The sequence below is a fragment of the Falco rusticolus genome, chromosome 1, assembly GCF_015220075.1.
Source record: "Falco rusticolus isolate bFalRus1 chromosome 1, bFalRus1.pri, whole genome shotgun sequence".
Taxonomy (NCBI): domain Eukaryota; kingdom Metazoa; phylum Chordata; class Aves; order Falconiformes; family Falconidae; genus Falco; species Falco rusticolus.
In genome coordinates, this window is record NC_051187.1 from 16,273,844 (window position 1) to 16,288,297 (window position 14,454).

Below are 14,454 nucleotides of genomic sequence, written 5' to 3' on the forward strand. Positions count from 1 at the left end.
GGGGCAGCGAGCGGAGCGAGGGGCGGCGATGCCCGCGCCCCAGGCTCTGCCCTTCGCTGTGTGTTTCACCCTGCAGACAGCAGGTATTTGGGTTCAATTCCCAGGAGCCTCCTATGTTCCCTTATAGCTTAAAAAGCTGGGACACCGGCCAGGAAAAAGGACCTTCCGTGACCCGCTCTTAACCCCTGAGGAAAGTTACACAAACTCTTTCACGCTTCACTGGGATTGCTGTGTAGGAGTTGGCCAAAACAATACTTTCCCTTGTGTTTGCCTACCTTATTAAATATCAATTAATATTTATGGAAGTTTATAAACAGTGCAGCTTTGGTTTCAAGGGTGCTTAGAAATCTGATCTCCTCCTCCTTTCCTCCCCCCAGCAGCATTTCTCCTGCTCACTGCTGCATGGTGAGAGCTGGGATGGGGGTCCCGGGTGTGCGCCCCAGCTCTGGCTGCCCGCAGCCCTTCGGGGCACCCCAGGTCCCACCACCCTGCTCAGCCCTGGGCAAAGCTCTGAGGCCCAGAGGGATACGGCAGCACAGATGGGTGCTAGACCAGGATCAGGCCGGATGGATTTGTACCAAATAATCTGTATTTATTTTAAGTCCGTTCCCCCCTTTTTTCCCCCCTATTGACACACTACTTTGTTTTAAATTATGTTTAATTTAAAGGGTTTTTCTGTACCCTTATTTCCTAGGAAGAGGCTTTCTAAAAGGCTCCTGCTGATTAATTGTTGCTGGGCTCCTGCCAAGTGTTGGAAGTTTTACATGTAAAGAGAAAATACGTCTCTCTCTCCACTTGCCCATGCCTTTTCTATTTGGTACTTCAGACTATTTTACAAACATATGGCCTGTCATTCAAGCCAGAGAGCACCATCCTGCTGTCAATATTTCCCTCCCCATCACGAAGATTAACATCAGAGGCTCCGGCGGCGGAGGCTGGGGTTTCTCGCCTCTCACCCGAGCAGCACGCTGCTCTTTGCCATGCAGCAAACACTCTCTGCAACAACCCAACGCGACTGAGAAATTACTCCTGCTCCTGCTTTCACTCCTCTGCTTATTTTTACCAGATAAATCAACATAGCACAGATGTTCATTGCCCCATTTTTCACAGTCCCTTTTAAATTTACTCTTTATTATTTGTAGCAACTTGGAATACTTGAAGTTTAATAATATTAAAAAACAAGGATTTTTTTTTTTTGCCTGCCCTTGGCTTACCCTTCATATCAAGTCAAGTACTGCGGTATACTACAGTAGGGCTTGACACTGCTATGGCAGTATCTATAAAATATTATAGTATGGTTTCCTTTTGTTTTCCAAACACAGACCACAACCAGCATTGCCAGTGCTTTGCAGTTATTCCTGCAGCACACATTTACCTGCCATGCACACAGCTGGGTGCCACAGAGGACAGGGACCCCATGGGGAGGCTGGGGAAGGAGGTGATGCTCGCCACCACCACAATCCACCACAAGGACCTCAAGCAAAACATTTTGCAGCTCCATGCCCAGCTTCCTCGTGCATCAGCCAGATAAAGAAACGCTTACCGCATCTCAGGTGAGATACATCAAAGAGCATCACCCCTAAGGCCGCCGCCTCCCTCAGCATCCCCCTGCGTGGCACAGGCACCTCTTTAGGGGAGCTGCAACGCTGGTGGTACCCGATCCCATTTGTCTGGGGCAGGCGGCTGCTGCTCTGAGCATGGGCAAGCTATGCCAAGGCACCAGGGCTGGAAGAAAAGCAGCACCAGCCCGGGGGGGGGGGGGGAGCTTATCTGCAAGGGCTATCGCTGGGACCATCTGAAGGCGATTAGATAAGAGGGTGTCAGGTTTAATGCATCAGGCAAACCTGTGCGCTTGGCCTGCCAGACCTCGCAATCTGAGAGTTTAAGAAGAGAGGGATTTAGGGCTGGATTCCTCTCTGGGCTTCCAAAAATAAACTTCTGCAAGCCCGATTTAAAAAGCAATGTTCGTTAGAGGGAATCAACTTCAGAAAAATCTGCTACATTTCTGCTAGGGACTGTGGATGGTAGCAAGGAATAGCCAAGAGAAAACAAGCCAAACCAATCCCCACTAGCAAATAAACCCCTTAATCTCGTGCACGGTTGTTATTTTTCACTCTTTCTCTCCATATTCACCTCCCAAACCTATCGCCATTTAATGGAAAAAAGTAGCTGTGATGTTTTAATAGCTCAGATCAATAGCAACCCCCTCCATCTTTCTCTTTTTTAACCTCCAAAATTATTTTAGGCAAGGCTAGGTTCATTTTATCCTTATTTATTTATTACTTACTCAGTAGAGAACCCTTGAGGCAAAATAGCCTCGTTTGCAAGAAAGATCAGGTGCCAGAAGCAGCAAAGGCAGAGCCACAAATCAGTATGCAAACCAGCTTCAATCCACCAGCATAAAGGATCTCCAATACGGCGCATGTGTTATTTGCTGACATTACTTAACACAGTTTAACACATATTTTTAAACAGAACACTTGTTTATAAGAGTCACAATATGGAAGGGCAAGAAGTTGTTTCCAAACCATGATAAAAATCGGAAAAGGCATTTACGCAGGGAAAGCACATCTATCCCAAACAACGCTCTGCAATCAATTTTTGCCTCGTTAACACGTTCCATGAAAGATGCCCTGTCTATCCATTAAGTGTTGTTCCTGCATGTCTCTCCTAAATCTTTAGACTTGTTATTGTTAATTATTATTTATACAATTTCATTTACTCTGTTAAGAAGTGCTGAAATTAGCCTCCTCGTGGGAAGAACTCCTTTTTCTGCAGCACATTATAAAAGGCTCCCCAGATCTGCCCCATTTTAGGCCTGAAGAGACAAACAGGCAAATTTTGTTAAGATGGGATTTTTGTGCTCACTAAAAAGAGGGGTGATCTCACCCTCTGCTCACACCCATGGAATGCAATTCAATGTCATTAATCCTCCGTGGGTCTGAGGGACAGTGAGACCTCTCTGCCAGAATAAACCCATCTATTAAACTGAAACACGTGAATCTTGCTAACTTTTAAAATAAGTTGTTCATCGTTAGAGGTTTTGTTAAGCTATATTCCTCCAATTCCAATGATTAAAGGATTCTCTGATTTCTTTTCCTCGTCCCTGTGTAGGAAGACAGGTAATAGATCAATCAGATAACTGGCATTAAGATGTCACTTTAACAACAGCTTGTTATGAATGGTGAAAATAGTGAAGACTGGATGAAAGATCTGGGCTGAGAAATGAGTGTGAGTCTCCATGTCATGGGCTGGGAGATGGCAGGAGGATAACATGATGTTGTCATGCTAAGGACATCTAAAAGAAGAGGGAAGGGAGGATTCCGCTAACGAAGCGGTAACGCATCCCCACAAAAGATTACCCATCTTCTACTCCAGACACGGACCAGCAGTCAGAGGGGGTATGGCTGCAGTCAAACTCAATAACAAGCAGCATTATAGAGGGGTATTTGAGTGTCAGCAAACTTAAGGCTGTACGTCTGAAGGTACATTTCTTTAATGAATAGTTTTGTTGTCCAGAGATATTTACAGCCTGTGTTGGCAGCACTGCAATAACCCCACAGTACAGGGCTGCTTACAGAATAAAATTACTTGCCTTAACCAAGCATACTGTAAATTTTCAAGAGCCAGTGCCCTATTGAAAATGGGGCCTTGATGTGTGCTAGCATTTGATTTAAAGTAACGCGTACCTTGCTGTTTCTGTTTGTTGTCTTTTCAAGAGATCCTCTCCCGGCACGGCACTCCAGCACGGGAGCAAGCAGAGGGGTGTAGCTCGAGCTGGGGATGCTCGCAGCAGGACAGGACTCGCTGTACCCAGGCTCACCCTGTGACTCGCATCAGTGTGTCCCCAGAGGTGTTTGCGTGCTGTGAGACAGCAGAAACCTGATTTTGCAGAGATTTATGAACTTCAGCTGTAGAGGGGGATCCTTCTGCTCTCAAACCAAGCCCCTCCCCAGGACAAGAGCAAAGGCACAAGGCCATAGGACTGAGGAGTTCAGCCACACTTGTGTTTTCTTGGTGTGAATGAGAATTGGAGGAAACCCAGAAGCTTGGTCAAGCATTTTCTTTGGGTGTGGAGTTTTGTTATGCCCAAACCTGTCAATCTTGCCTGAATATGGCCTGCAGCCTTTGCTCCTGAATTTTGGACATTACCCCAAGAGCCTCCTGCAAGACCTGAGTGAGCTTTCTAAATAAACTAACGTGAGCTATATCTCAAGTTTATAACAACAGTGATTTAAGAACTATTTTTTCAGTGCATCTGTGTTGTTTCACAAGGATATACATATATAAACGGAAAAGTAGGAAATATGTAGGAGATGATAAATTCTCAGGAGGAAAATTGAGGCAAGATGAGAAAAAAATATCAGAACTATAGAAAAACACTAAGGTTTTGGAGCAGCAGAAGACGAAGAGCAGCAAAGAGCTGGCTGTTCGAAACAGGGCTTTCCATGACCTTAGCTCTCTGCTCATTGTGTCCTCTGGGGAAGATGAAAAAGGAGTAAAATGCAGTTAATGGTTAATTGCACAACCCAAAGCTCTCCCACAAAAACCCTTCTGACCACAGAAGGTATTATTCTCCCAGTTCATAAAAGCTTACCCCAATATCCCACCACTGACAGCATCAACCTTCAGCCTGCGATGCTGAAGTGACCTGAACCCCGCGGGTCTGAGGCCCACTCTTAACCCCAGTGTACAAAAACACTTCACGTGTGACCTGCTGATTGATTTATGGTACAGTGAGGGGACAGTGGATTAACAGTGTGTATAGCTGGATCAGCTTTCAGGGTAGAAAACAAGCTCAGCCTAGTTTAGGTCCCTGCGTGGGAAAGTTTAGTGTAACCCTCTCCAAAGCTTATTTGCAATTTACACTCCCAGAGTTTTTTTCACAGCAGCAGCAATCAGTTGATCAACAGTCTCCAGTCAAACAGCCCAACTTGCACAGAGCAGCACGGTTTCTCCTCCCACTCATCCCTCTTGTTTGTGTTACTTCCAAGGGGACATATTTTCCTGAGAGGCCAGAGGAAGAAGGAGCAGGCAGTGAACTTGAGCACGCAACCTCTCCTCGGCGGAAGGAGGAAGAGTGCAAGATGCAGCTCTCCTCCGTGTTCAGTGAGCAAAAATATAGCAGAAAGGAAAAAAATCACTGCACGAAAATAACAGTGTCCCAACCAAGGCAATAAGGTAACAGGGTAATGGAGCAGAGTTTGTCCAAAGGTATCAAAAAGGATTTGTTCTGCTGGAAAAAATAAAGATAAATACACCGTCATCAAGAGCAAAGTCAGCTCCACAGGGCTGCAGCTGGGGTGACACAGCAGCAAGGTGTCCACCTTGCAGGGCAGCAAGAACAATGTGGCCGTGGTGGCATCCCAAGTTACCCGTGTTGGGAATGGAAACCTCAAGCCAAGGCAGCTCCACTTGCTGTTTGGGCCTTAGTTCTTGTGATGCCCAGGTGCGCAACATGTTGTATCTTTCTTGCAAAAACACTGTAACATTAGATTTTGTTTAAATAAAACCAAGTAGAGGTGCCGATTTGTGCATTTGCAAAGGCAGTGTGTGGGCAGCCCTGCCCGGCTCTGCTCCCTTGCTCTCCTCCCGCTTTGCATACGGGCCTAACAGGCAGCAGATTTCACAATCCATTCTCAAAATAAAATAAAGTAAATATTAAATGAGACGTTAGAATATAGAACAAAATGCAAGATATTCAGAAATAATAAAAAGTGTGTTGCAAACGAAAACTGAAGCAGAGAGAATCCCGAGACTTTTCGTACACTTCACAGATTAATAAGATGTGATACCAGGAAGGCAACTTGGTAACAAAAGTACTTATGCTCCAAAATCAGATGGCATATTTCATTAGCACTGTTTATATCATAGCGACGGCAGCTGGAACTGATGTGCCCAAGTGACATGGTCACAGGGGTCCCTCAAGAGCAGCCCGGGTCCCGCAGGATGTGGGCACACCCCCGATGAAATCAAGGCACCAAACTGGAGGGGTGCTGGGGTGAAATCTCTGCCAGCAGCTCTCACCAACACCTCTCACCTTTCCTTTCCTCCCCACCCCTTTTTTTTGGGGGGGGGGGGGGGGGGGCAGGTAGGAGGGGAGGGAGGCGCAGGGGACACCACTGACAATCCCCAGGAAAGGTTACATTTACCCTTGGGGGTCTCTAATGAAACTTTTGAAAACAACTTCATTTTGGGGGCTTTGGGAACGGATCAGATTTCACAAATCACCAAGGCCTGCAGTACCTGTTTCCTTAATCCTTTTGAATGCCCTTCTGCCCAACACACAGCCCGCGCCGCACAAACTGGATGCTTTGCTATTATTATCCTCAGCATCCTGTCCAGGGGCTATGTACAGTGCACGCAGGCTCAGTGGGTTTAAAGTTTGCCTTTCAAGTGGCCTTGCCTTCCCTCTGTTTCTCTTTCCTTCCAGTGAAGAAAAACACAAACCCGCTTCCTCAGAGCTGTGTCGAGCAGCATGTCTGCCGAGAACAGAGATGTGCCACAAATTAATAAGGATTAGGAAAAAGAGAATGATGGACACGATACTGAGAATTTCCTCTTACTGTAGTTCATAGCTACACACAGTTTGAAATGGATATTGAGTCCACTCTTGGCTTAAGCTAATTCCTCTGAGATCAGCTGCGAAGTACATCAAGTTTTTGTCCCACCCCGAGGCAACGGTCCTGGCCATCGCACTGGGCAGCATGGCAAATGCCAGGGCTGAACCAGCCCAGCCCCGGTGAGGTTTCTGCAAAGCTGTCTTAGGAGAGCACATCACAAGCACCAGCTACCCCATTGCACCGCAGGCGTGCGCGGTCCTGTTTCTTCATCTGCCTTAGCCAATCCACTCCTGTCACGCCTCATTCATTTATATTGGTAAGCGTTAATGCTGCTAATAAAAGACTGCTGAAGTGCTCTGCTTTCCTCCTCCCCCAGTGCTTTTTGCAGTTTGCCTTTTGCTGTTTTCTCAGCCGGTACCTCCCCACCCAGAAAACTGGGTGCTGAACGCTGCTTGCAGAGCTGACGCTGCTCTGCCATCCCCCCCCCCACGCTGCTGCCTGATGCCGTGACGCTGCCGTGGCACGTGGAGATCAAACCCGGGCACCAGGGCAGGGATGTGGTGGAGGTGGCCCAGCTGGGGCCATCGCATCTCCCCAACAAGGGATCCCTCAGACACACACCTGCAGGATGACTCCGTAGTCAGGTTATTTAAACACTGACTGACAAGCGAGCCAAGGACACTGCTACAGAGTTCTGCGGCTCCTCACAGAGCATACGGGTGTGACACTGAGCGTGGCCCAGATCAGTTCACAAACCATGGGGCTGATGGCACAGGGGATGAGAATCCCCTCTTCCCCCCAGACACACGGAGCATGGGGACCCATGACAGCCATCCTCCCCCCACTTGCAGAGGTCTGCCACCATCCCTCGGTGGAGGATGAGCCCTGGCAGACCACCCGCAGCTCACTCCAGGGGACACGATGGGTTTTTTCCACTCAGTTGTACTAAGAAGGGCAAACTGACCCCATCACACTATGGCCTGGAAAACCCCACTTGGCAGCTTTGATTTCAAGCTGTTACCAAGCAGGACCAGAAGACAGCTACTGACAACCGCAAAGGGCTCCAAGTATGTCTGCTGAAGAAAACTTCCTCCTCCTCCTCCTCCCACCCTGGTGCGGTGCAGCCAGCCTGCAGCAGAGCATGGACAGCACAGCTGGGAGCAAACTCCCTCCCTTTGCACAGTTCTCTCAGGAACTGGTGAAACACCAGAGATGGTAAAATTCGGCACAGCCGTGCACTGAGAGCATTCCCCTACACCCAATGTGCGCATGTGCATGCACACGCAGCCACACTACCTATCCAAAGCTGATATGTCTCTATCTGAAGTGACACAGGCAACAAAAGGGATGTCCCCCCCGCCACCCGTCCCCGTCTATTGAGTGATACAGATGGGCAGTTCGGGAGGACTGTGTGCACATATGCAGAGATGCTCTCATGTCCTTTGACCCCTCGTCCCTCCATCATGGGAGATCTATAACATTTACAATCCAAAAAAACAAAAGAGAAGGGAGAGAAGGGCCAGAATTCATCTTCCAGGCTGACACCTAGCGTTAATTAACGACTTAAAAATCAATGACATAAGGGACAGGCAGCAAATGACACCTCCACGCAGAGCCTGTCTGCTTTCAGGAGCAAGAAAAAAATATCTTTGAGGACAGCTTTGACGCATGCCATACAGGGAGAACTGGGAGGAGCCGCAAGGCCAGCACCCCTAGCCCATTGATCTCTGCCAGTTCAAACACCCTAAATTCCCTCACTTTATATTTTAATTTTCCAGCCACCAGAGTGCCACGTTTGGGTTTCCCCGGGGATGTTGCTCCCAAAGGTACGGGAAGCCTGGTGTGTTTTATTCAAAGCTGAGCATACAGCAAAAGCACTAGAAGGTCTAAATGGGAGCTGCATTTTTAAAAGCTGTCAGAGATGATTTCTGCTGTACATTTGGAGGGACAAAAGGCCAATGCTCTGCATTCACCCAGGCCCAGCCAGTCCCAGCCCACAGCTCCGAGTTCATTCCAGGCATCCTGTACTGCAGGTGAAAGTAAAGCAGCTCCATCTATTGCTGATTTTAACAGCAGAAAGCATCCCCAGGGGTCCCAGGGCTGTTTTTCTGGTTAGGCTGTTTTTACACCCATGCATCTCCACTCTTCAGTAAAATTGCTTGTGCTACACATCACCATGGGATAACCTGGGGCCAGAGGTTTCCCTTTAGACCTGCAAGAAAAATGAACTGCACAAGCAGCCAAAGCATTGCTCACAGGGCAAACACAGCCAAGGTGCCTCCGATGCTGCTGGGTGCCACGTCCCCAGCCCGACTGCAGCTAAGTGCCGTGGCCAGCCCCCTCCGCCTGGCATGAGCTGGGGGCAGGATGCCAGTGGGTCCCTCCAACAGGGCTAGCTGGCATCTCCCACGCACGCATCAAACCAGAGACACAGAAGACAGGAATTACATCTTGACTTTAAGTTGGGAAGATATGGTCGTATTTACAGACACACTTTGGAGTTTAGCTCACGAGCCATCAGAAAGGCACGTTCATTACTTCCCTCTTAGCAGAGAGGAGGAAAAAGAGGCCAGTCCCACACCACTCTCCTCATGGCTCTGCTTGTGCAGTGGAGCATCCCTGTCTCACTGGCACCAAGCACTGGGCAAACAGACTGGGAGGTGACTGCTGCTTCTGGTGAGATGAAAGGTGGGTATCACCAGCAAGGCATGCAGCTCCTGCTGGCCGCACAGCTCGGGCACTTGCAGCAGAGATGATGCTGGGTGAAATGAATGGCTGCAACCTCTCCAAAGAGCAGCATGGACAATGTGTATTGCTGCAAGAGCCTCTGCAGGCTCAAACCGCGGATCCCAAATAATCCATGACATGCATCATTTTGCAGACTCATCTAGTTGCAACAAATCAACCCAGGGCATGCAGGATCCTCAGAGGCAAAGGGTAGAGGTGCGACGCCCAGATGCTGCCCATCCCCAGGCCTTGGCACTTCTCCTGCTGGAAGAGCCCCACTGCTGTGAAACTTTTGTGCAGAGCTGTGTGGAGGGACGGTCCCGGAGAGCAGATGGCATGCCTTTTTTTTTTTTTTTCCCCTTGACAAGCAAACCTTTCTGGAATACTAAATCTTACAGGAGCTGTAAATGTCAAATTTAAATTCATACTTTGTACCACCTTTGATTTCAAAGAGGATTACACCTATTCGCTGAAAGCAAAGCAACACCAAAGCTACATGAAATGGAATTACGACTACTTAGGCCTTTTTCTATTGCCTCTTTATATTGTTAACTCCTTCCAATTCATTAAGTCTAATCCTTATTAGGCTAAGTAACACACATATGAATAGACAGGACTGGACACAGGAGCATATGTGCCTTTTGTATCACTTCCTGGTTAATCCCTAGCGCAGGGAGGGGACAGACCCAGGGAGAAGTGGCCGGCCCTCGCCCGTGCTGGCCAAGCAGCGCGCTGCCCGGTGGGGAGCACCCGCGGGCCCCCGAGCCGCCCCGGGCAGCCACCCCGGCACACCGCTTTGTTAATCAATCTGCCACGGAGCAAGGGCACCCGGCGTGCCGCTCTGTCATGGAAATCCGCTGGACTTCATCAGGCCTGCTGCTCTGGACATCAACTTCATCAGTGCATCCTAACAAAGCGGGGAATTTCACGAGGAGGAGACGGAGGGATGTGAAACAGATGTAGGGGAAAAAAGGAGTCTATTTCTGGTTTGCCACCTCTCTTAGTAAAAACCTTCCAAAGCAACCTTTAACCACAGCATTTTCTCCATCCCTGGGCTCTCTCTGCTCTGTTTATGGACTTACAGCTCAAGTAGCAAGATCAGGAAAGGGCTACAAACTGTGCCCTTCAGCAGCGTGCAGAAGCACCAGCGGCATCCACCTCTCACAGCTACATGCCTCTGGCAAAGTGCCTCTTGTGCATTTATAACCCAGGATTGCAACAGAAAAAACTCAGCTCCGTGCTGAGCTACATACACGACAGTAGCATCTTCCCTCGCATACTCTCTGCAGATTAAAAAAAGGGGTAACATTCTGCTCTCCCAGGCAAGATGTAAACCAAACCCGACCCCCATGGAACAGCAGTGAGAGAGATGGGAATCAGACAAAGTATATAAAATAGATATTTATACAGCACCAGTGTTGCTCATAGTGTTTTAAAAACAATAAAGAAGCAACTTATATAGTCTCTTGCATATTGTGGACATGAAATAAAGCCAAGACAGGAGCTAGAACATCTAATTCCCTGGCTACAAGGAAGAGAGAGTGATTCAGGTTTACAGGGTGCCATTCAGTTTTATGACAATATCTCCTAATACAGCAGGTTTATCAATTGAGCAAAAAGGCACAACGGGGCGTGTTATTATTGGAGCCTAATCTCATGCCTCGGGTGTGTTGTGCGAGGCACGAGGGCAAAAGGCCACACCACTGTGTGATTATCCAACAGCAATGCTCACTCAGGACGCCGTGTCTGGATTATAAAGTAGATTGGCTTAGGTTTTAAAATGAAACGTTAACATTTGTTGCTTGGGTTTCAGCTGAGGCTGGATCTCTCTGCTGTGGGTATGAAGGATGAGTAGCGCATGGACAGCAGGAAAGCAAATATCCTGCTCGGTTTCATTGGGTCTCTTTGCTGGTCAGGGTGCCTGTGGCCCTGGGGTGCCACAATCCCTCTGACCTAACACTTAAGAAAGCATCTTCCTGGGCCATAAGAACGAGCTAGGACATATAGTTATGTACATAAACCCAAAAGTGCAATTTACCTTGCCACAGAAAGAGTCCAGTAAATCGAACGCTCCTTGCTGAAGGACAGTATGTCCTGAGCTTCCCTCCTGGGAGCCTCGGCCATGGAGGAGCCTGGCTCCTGCACCGCTACAGGACTCACTCTTCCGATCCACAAAATGGAGCTAACTTCTTGTTTCTCCATAAATGTTCCTGAGGTCCAAGAAGCTGTCTGAGATCCCAGGCATGTGTGTTGCATATTAAGTGGTACCTGTGCAAGAGCCACTGAGCAGAAGACTCGCTTGTGTACGAATAAAGTAAATTGCTCCTTGCTGGATCAGTCCCATTTGTGCCAGCAGGATACAGGGGCAACATGCTGCATACCCGTAGGGAGAATAGTACCCTACAGGTTTTAATTAGCGCTCTTCTAGCAGCAAAGTTCCTGTCTATTGTCACTTAATTACTGTGTATCTACCCCAACAGACATTAAGCTTTCCCTATGACCTCTCGCTCTCTACACCCTTGTCATTCTCTTTCTCAGAGCCCTGTGTGACACTGGGGAAACATGGAGCAACTTCTTAATTAATTGGACTAATTAGTCTCCTAGATGGCTGGACAGCTGGACCCTATCTCCTCCCTGATCTCCTCATGGAGGGAACAATCAAATTGCAGTTTGTTTCTCCAGAGTTGACAAAGTCTCAGCACTGCCCGTGATCTGGTTCCTATTAACCCGACTCCCCCGAGAGCGCTGTGGAGGATGAAGACGTTTTCCCTTTGGCTAATGAAGTCCGCAGCAAGACCACACTATCACCAGAACAGCACCTGGTAGCCTTATACAGGGTCAAGGTTTCCTCTCAACCCCTTCCCTGTTTCACAGGGTTTATAACATGGCTGTAAAACTTGGCTCTGGCTTGAAACCCTCCCTGCTGGGTCTCAGCCCCACACCATAATTCTTTACACCTTCCAAAACTACGTTTATGTCTTTTTTTCTTTTTTAACCCTTTGAATCAAACCTATTTTTTTCAAGAAGTCCAATATGTGATCCTCCTGAAAGGGTATTTTTCTCTTCCGTGTCTATATGCACAGTCAGCACCTGAGACCTCTCACTGTCTGGGGCTCCCTCCAACACCCCGACTCACGCCTCCCATGAGCAGAGCACTTACCTCCTTTCCTTGCTCTATAAACAGTGGCATTTTCCATTCAGGCAAAGGTTTAGACAATGCCACAGTTGCAAGGGTTAACCTGCTGGACTTTTTGGAATTCTTAGAACAGACAGACTTTTACTGGGGTTTGATGCTTTTCTGCCTTTAGAGAGCTCAGAAGTACCTTTGATTCATGATGGGAACATGGGGACTAATTGGTCCAGACTGTCAATAATATGAAAAAAGAAAGCAAGAAGAGCATGGAGCCAACCTTGGAAAGTGGCAGCTGAGCCAGGATGTGGGGATTGGGCCTGGGATGAGCAGCAAGAGGCTACCAGGCTTTATCAAGCACGTTAGTATGAATTAACGCAACACACAGGCCTTTCCTGTGGTTCCTCTGGTTGATGGATAGCTCTTGGGCACAAACGGACCTGGCTCACTTGATCTGTACTAATGCAAATATCTATGTCTGTATGGTAATCTGTCACCAACGGATACAAAATGAGAGACTGAGTGAAATGAACTGGGAGAAACCTGAAAGCAAAACCACGTGCGATTCACTGCCAGGGTTAGAAAAAGAAGGGAAAGGAGGCACCTGGTAAAATACTCTCCACAAGGAAAGTTTTAATTTCTTGGACCGACACACCTCAGTGTGGACTGCCAGGACTCTGAGCTTGGCCATCATGCCGCTACCCACACTCTGGGTTCAAACTTTGCAAATTAAGCTGTACAGACGTAACCAAAGACACAGGTCAATTTATGTACTTCTGCACAGATGTCTCTGCTCCAGTCCAGAGCAACCCCTGGAAAAATCTTCCCAGGACCTTGTAGCTCTGTTGGGCGCTGGATTACTGCATCCAGCATCCCACCTGCTCAGTCTGGATCTGATTTTTCCACTGATCCTATTCCTGCCTCACGTATTTCTCCAAAACCAAGTTTCAATCAGAAGGGGAAAGTCACAATTTCAGTATGCTTTTGCCATGCATCCACACACTACAAACTGGGGAGAAAACAAGATAAACATATTTTCTGTTTCTGGAGGATTTTTGCAGTTCTCAAAGTGTTGAGATTTTATTTCTGATTTGCTAGGTGTGAACTCCACCTAGAAGTGAAGAAGGGGATTTTTTTTTTTTACCCTGTCTAGTCTATATTATTTCCTTAGGGACTACAAGATGTTCTCCCCAAATGATACAGCTTTAAAAGAAACTGGGAACAGTGAGTATCCATCTGGAGATTTAAAAAAAAACAACAAACAAACAAAAAATACACTTGGTGCATTTTGGAAGCAAAGTCAAAACAGCTGAACAATGCAGCAGGAGGGAAACACGAGGCAGCCACAGTAGGTTAACAGACGAGATGCAAAGGAACTGTTAGCTACAGGAGCAGCAGCAGTCACATGAAAGATGGCTATTGAGTGCTGAAACAGGCACGGTGTATGAAGCACTTTCCCGAGAAATAAAAAGGTACAGGCTTCATTTACATCAGCACGGAAATGGTGCGCTAGGGTGGCTCTGGTTTTACTAGTATCCAGCCTACTGGCAGGGGTCATATAATCCGGTGGAACAGAAAACAAGCAGGCAAGAAAAGCACTTCCCCAGCACAAAGACAGACCCGCCGTGCCTCCTCCCCTTCTACAGCAGTTCCGAAATTGTCACAGGGACTAAATTAAAATAAACGAGTGAGCGCATCTGGGCAGGCTCTTCCCTCTTGGTCTCAGCAGGCAGGAGCTCAGGGAACTTTCCCGAGTACCAGAAGTTAAACAGTGAAACAGAAATAGGAGGAGCTGAAGTTTCCCAAGCCGCTCAGGAGTCTGGCAAACTGCATTCCCAATCATCCATATGCAAATCTGGGCGTCCCTATCCCCCTTGCTGGCTTTAGAGAACTGTAGCTGTAGAAGCTAAATGGTCACTGCTCCAGCACCAGGCCTCCGAGCTGTCGGGTTTTGTGCTAGGCCGAAATGAGAATAAGTGGGAAAAGGGAGTAAATAATACAAACGAAAAAGACTGTTTTTCAAGAATTCGTTCT